Source organism: Triticum aestivum, chromosome 3A (assembly GCF_018294505.1).
Source record: "Triticum aestivum cultivar Chinese Spring chromosome 3A, IWGSC CS RefSeq v2.1, whole genome shotgun sequence".
Taxonomy (NCBI): domain Eukaryota; kingdom Viridiplantae; phylum Streptophyta; class Magnoliopsida; order Poales; family Poaceae; genus Triticum; species Triticum aestivum.
This window is the reverse complement of record NC_057800.1, coordinates 742,632,578-742,638,841: the sequence shown is the minus strand read 5'-3', so window position 1 is coordinate 742,638,841 and position 6,264 is coordinate 742,632,578.

Sequence of the window (6,264 nt, the reverse complement as noted above, 5' to 3'; positions counted from 1 at the left end):
CGAGTTGGTGTTCCCACCATCCTTCTTCAATATCATGACGCACGTCCTAGTTCATCTAGTCGACGAGATTGTCATCCTGGGCCCGTATTTCTACACAATATGTTCCCCTTTGAGAGGTTCATGGGAGTCCTGAAGAAATATGTCCGTAATCGCGCTAGGCCAGAAGGAAGCATCTCCATGGGCCATCAAACAGAGGATGTTATCGGGTTTTGTGTTGACTTCATTCCTGGCCTTAACAAGATAGGTCTCCCTAAATCACGGTATGAGGGGAGATTGACTGGAAAAGGCACTCTTGGAAGAGACTCAATAATATGCAGGGACGGATATTCTTGGTCTCAAGCACACTACATAGTTCTACAGAACTCTACCTTGGTGACCCCGTATGTCGATGAACACAAGAACAGTCTGCGCTCCAAACACCCGGAGCAGTGCGACGACTGGATTACATGTGAACACATCAGGACTTTCAGCAGTTGGTTGGAAACACGTCTCAGAGGTGACAACACTGTTTGTGATGAGATGTACTTGTTGTCCAGGGGACCATCTTTGACTGTATTGACTTCCAAAGGATACGAGATAAATGGGAATACATTTTACACGATCGCCCAAGATCAAAAGAGCACCAACCAAAACAGTGGTGTCCGCTTTGATGCAGCAACTGAGAGCGGAAAGGACACATATTATGGTTACATAGTGGACATATGGGAACTTGACTACGGACCTGATTTTAAGGTCCCTTTGTTTAAGTGCAAACGGGTCAATCTGTTAGGCGGCGGGGTACAGGTAGACCCACAGTACGGAATGACAACAGTGGATCTGAAAAATCTTGGGTACACTGACGAACCGTTCGTCCTAGCCAATGATGTGGCACAGGTTATCAATGTGAAGGACATGTCTACCAAATCGAGAAAAAGAAAAGATAAGGAAGCGAATACATCATACGATGAGCCAAAGCGCCACATAGTTCTTTCAGGAAAAAGGGACATCCTGGGAGTGGACGGCAAGACAGACATGTCTGAAGATTATGAAAAGTTTCATGAAATTCCTCCCTTCAATGTCAAGGCTGACCCAAGCATCCTGATAAACAATGAAGATTATCCATGGTTACGGCGCAATAAGCAAATGACACAAGCGAAGAAAAAGTGAAGACTTTCTCCCGCAACTTTGGAACACACGAACATGCTACCATTGTCCGTTTTGTACATGCACATGCTATGTGGGTGAAATTATGATACCATCCCAACTTTCAACTTTTTCAGAGTTCATTTGAAATGCTTTCATGTCTTATGGTTCGGCCCACGTAATACCATGACCATTAGTCCCTGGCCCATGCCATATTTCAACTTTCAACTTTCTAAAACTAATGGCACTAACAGAAAGTCTATAATTTTGCTCCTCGCCCCTGGCCCATGACCATTAGTCCCGGTTTGTGCCACAAACCGAGACTAAAGGGTTGGTCCTCGTTGCGGGCAGAGTTTAGTCCCACCTCGCCAACCGAAGGGGGCTCACACCGGTTTATAAGCCCTTCCCTCTCTGCCTTGTTGAGCTCCTCTCAAAGGGAAAATAGATGCCCTAATAGAGAAAAGTTTAACCTAAATTCATAGTGAATTTCTCTGAAATTCATACAAATTTACTAGGAATTTAGGTTGAATTTTCTCTATAAGCGCATCTATTCTCATTTTTTTAGTAAGTCAATCACAAACTTGTGATTCAAACAATTTTCAAAGAATTCAAATTTTAACTATTCAAATTTGAAAACTAATGGCACTAACAGAAAGTTTATAATTTTTCTAAAACTAATGGCACTAACAGAAAGTTTATAATTTTTCTAAAACTAATGGGACTAACAGAAAGTTTATAATTTTGCTAACCTAAAAGCAAACAGAATTAAAAATTAAAACAAAAAACAAAAGAAAATAAATAATGCAAAAAACAAATCAAAAATACAGGAAAAAAACTATTTTTATACTAAAGTTAATCAGAAAATAAAATAAATAAAGCAACAAAGAAAACAAAAAAACTAAAAAAGTGTTTTCAAATTTGAAAACTAATGGCACTAACAGAAAGTTTATAATTTTTCTAAAACTAAAAGCAAAAAGAATTAAAAAATAAAGCAAAAAACAAAAGGAAATAAATAATGCAGAAAACAAAACAAAAAAACTGGAAAAAAATAGGGCTCACCCCTATAATATTTGTTATGACTAACTAAAATTACCAAATTGAGTATAATGATAAAACACAGTAATATTAAATAGCGGGAAAAAGATTGACTCAAAAATCAATTTTTATAGTAAAGTTATTCATAAACTAGTGATTCACACAAATTTTAAAAAAAATCAAATTTAAACTATTCAAATTTTAAAACTAATGGCACTAAGAGAAAGTTTATAATTTTTGTGACCTAAAATAAAAAAGAAATCACTACAAAACTATAAACATTTAGTTCTAAGTAGAAAAAAAAACAAAAAAAAACAAAAAAAGTGCCACCTACTGGGCCCCCACGGCCTAAATACGACTAGAAACCCTACCATGGGCCAGGATTCAGGCCCGCGGGAGGCCCAGTAGGGCCACAGGCACAGATTGCAGTGTTAGGCCCGAAAGCCTGCATTAGAGAAGAGCTCGAGAGGGAAGGCGCACCGCACCTTATAAACAGGTGCGCCTCCCTCTCAACTAGCGAGGTGGGACTAAATATTTGGGTTCGGGGCAGCACAGGCCTTTGGTCCCGGTTGGTGGCACCAACCGGGACTAAAGGGGGGCATTAGTCCCGGTTGTAGCACCAACCGGGACTAATGCCCCCCTTTAGTCCCGGTTGGTGCCACCAACCGGGACCAAAAGGGCGGGAAGCGGCGGCGTTTGGTCCCGGTTGGTGGCACCAACCGGGACTAAAGGGAGGCATTAGTCCCGGTTTGTGCCACGAACCGGGACCAATGCTGTCAGTATATAAGCTGGACTTGTGAAAATTTCACAACTTCACCGTCAGTTCGTGCCCGACGCCCCTGCCTCCGACGCCATCGCCGCGCCGCCCCTGCCCCCGACACCGTCGCCGTGCCGCCCGTACCTCCAACGTCGTCGCCGCGCCGCCCCGGCCTCCGGTGCCGTCGTCACGCCGCCCCTGCCGCGTCGACGGAGGGGCCGCTTGCTGCAGAGGTGCCGGCCGGCGTACACCCGGGTGCATTAAGCTCCCGTGCCGGCGTCGGAGACACCAATGCCGTGCAGTTAACTAATTAATGCACCCGACGGCCAACCGATTGAACCCCTCCGGACAAAGAGCGCATTTGTTGCTCAGTGCGGGGTTCTGGTTAAGGACAAGATCCCGATAAGCATCCAGCAATGGTTTAAGCCGGCTACAGAAGACCCTGAGGTGTCTTATGTCAATGATATGCAGAAAAATGATCTTTGGACTGAGCTGAAGTCAAATTTCACCCTACCGCCAGAGGATAATCCAGAGAACCCAGTTAAAGAGAAATTAATCAAGTCTTTTTCTCTTAAGAGGATGGCAGAACTATTCAGGAGGTGGAAGAAAGAGCTGAATAAGTTTGTCGAAAATAATGAGACACCAGAATTCAAGGGCAGATATGAGAAGATCAGAGATCACTGGCCCACATTTGTGGCCCACAAGACATCGGAAAAGAGTAAGACGATGTCAGAGACAAACAAGCAAAATGTTGCGAAGAAGATGCTTCACCATCGCACGGGGTCAGGTGGCTACCTCGTAGTCCGGCCTAAGTGGGCCAAGACTGAGAATGGTCTGGTTCATAAAGGGATGGAACCAGACACAATTAGCTGGCCAGACCATTGCCGGACTTGGTTCTTCGGGGCTGGCCGAACCTTGGACCCTGTAACAGGGAAGTGCATTTGGGTGAACGATCAAATGAACATACCAGTCAGGAAGCTTAAGCAGTATATCAAAGCAGCGCAGCAAGGGAAGTTCTTTCCAAACGGAGAGAACGACGAGCTCACAATGGCCCTCGGGAATCCTGAGCACCCTGGACGGACACGAGGCACGCCAGGCTCCATTCCGTGGAAGGTTGGGTTTCCGGACGCAGGCGGTTACAAATCCCATGAGAGGAGGAAAAAAGTGCAGCATACCCAAATGCAGGCGCTGCAAGCAAGGGTAGACGTGATAGAGGAACGAGAAGCAAATCGCAGCAAACGTACTGTCGAAGCCTCCCCCGAAGCTACCCCACCATCTCAGCGCAGAAGCATCGTGGCTTCCACCGAGCTGCTTCAGCCGGAGCATGCCTTGATGGCTCCTGCCAGCTATCCCGTGGATGCTATAACGGAGTCTCAAAATTGCCACCTTATGACGCAATGGATGAATTTGATAGGTCAAGGCGGCTGTTGGCTCTGTTTATCCTACTGAACCCGGCGCAACTTTTCACTGTCGGCCGAATCCAGAAGGATATGCTAGGGTGATGGTGGATGAAATAACGGAGGGTTTGAGGACCTCCAGCTTGACCACCCTACCGGTGAAGGGGACACTCGGCTGGGGTCTGCTCTGAAGACTCCATGCCTATGGCGGAAGGAGCTCATCAACCTTCCGAACTGGACGCCTCCGCCTCCTCCTCCTCCTCCGGCAAGTCAGGGCACTCCGCCTCCTCCACCGCCTCCTCCTCCGGCGAGTGATGATAAGGGCCCTCGGCCGGCTCCTTCTCTGGCGCGTGGCGGCACTCCGCCTCCTTCTCCGCCTGCACCAACGCGCCCGAGCAGCCAGCCTCCTCCTTCTCCGCCTCGTCAGCAAGGGCGGAAGAGACCTGCCGCCGCCCCAGCTGCTCCGGCGCGTCGTAGTCCTTCTCCTCCACCTCGTAAGCAAGTAAAGACGACAACCGCTCCGTCTGCTCGGTCGGCGTCTAGCAGTACAACCAGAGGCAGGAGGACATACAGATTCGGTCTTTCTCTGAAGACTCCAGAGAAGTTACCATATGAGAGGACCCCGGAGGAGAACGCCGAGATCGCGCGAAACGAAGTGGATGACTGGTTTCAAGGGTCGAGAGCAAAGATACATCCACCTCCGGAGGAGAAGGTAGATCCGGTGAAAGTGAAGCGCACTCTGGCTACCCTGACAAAATCACCGAAGTCTCCGCCGAAAGGAAACTATGAGCGCATTATTAGAAAGGAATTTGCCGAAGCGGAGCGGTCGAGAAGTACTGTCAGTGATCAAAGGCTGAAAGAACGACGAGCTGGGAAACAAATTGCCCAGCTCGGCGAACAAGCGAAGCAATCGTGCCCCCCGCTCAAGGTGCCTAGCCACAATGTCGCTAATGATCCGAGGATGGTGCCCGGTTATAGCAATCTTGCAGATTACCTGCCCGACGATGTACATTATGAACCCATGGACGTGCAGATACAAAGATACGAGTACGGGAAGCCTCTCGTCAAAGATGAAAGATCTCTATCAACGATGATGCGAAGATTGCATGATTGGTACTTGAAAATCTGCAGAGACTCTGGGGGAGGAGTACTTTGTATGTGAAAGTTAAAAAGGAGCATGACCTCGTTGGAATTGAACTGTTGCCTGTTCCATTTGAGGAGTTCTATCAGTTTTTCAATCAATTGGCCCTCGATAAAACAACGGTCGCCTGCTACTGTTTGTAAGTAGTACTACTTCTGTCATTAAATTCTCTATATAGCTTAGCTCTTTCATTGCATGTATTTATAATCATCCTCACTATATTATGCAGATTGAAGATCGCCGAATTGAAGAAAAGACAAGTCGGTGATATTGGGTTCATTAACACATATCTCATAGATGCAACTCAGGTTAAATTTCATGCCGCAGCTACCGAGGCCAACTTGCTACGATCGTTGGTAATAAATGAAAACAAAGATATAATACTCTTTCCTTACAAATTCAAGTGAGTGTTATTGTCTTGTGCGTATTCGATTTCCCTTATATATTAGTCAAGGTTATAGTAATGTAATTGATGAGTTATGCATGCGTGTGCAGTTTCCACTATATTCTTCTAGAGATTAAGCTTGAGCAGGGACTAGTAACCGGCTTAGACTCAAGACGAAAAGATCACCAGGACTATGCAGACATGACTCAAATACTCGAGAAGTAAGTTAAATCGATCATTATCCACCATATTAGCAACTTTGTTCATTTCCTGATATATCAAGTAATTCTTTTCTTTGTCCAGCGGGGTTTGGAGAAAATTCACCAGAAAAGCTCTGGGACTGCCGAAGGACCTGCAATTTAGACACCCGAAAGTAAGTAGTATAGTAGCATTTTAAGCGCATCTACTAGTCATTCAAGCGCTAGTT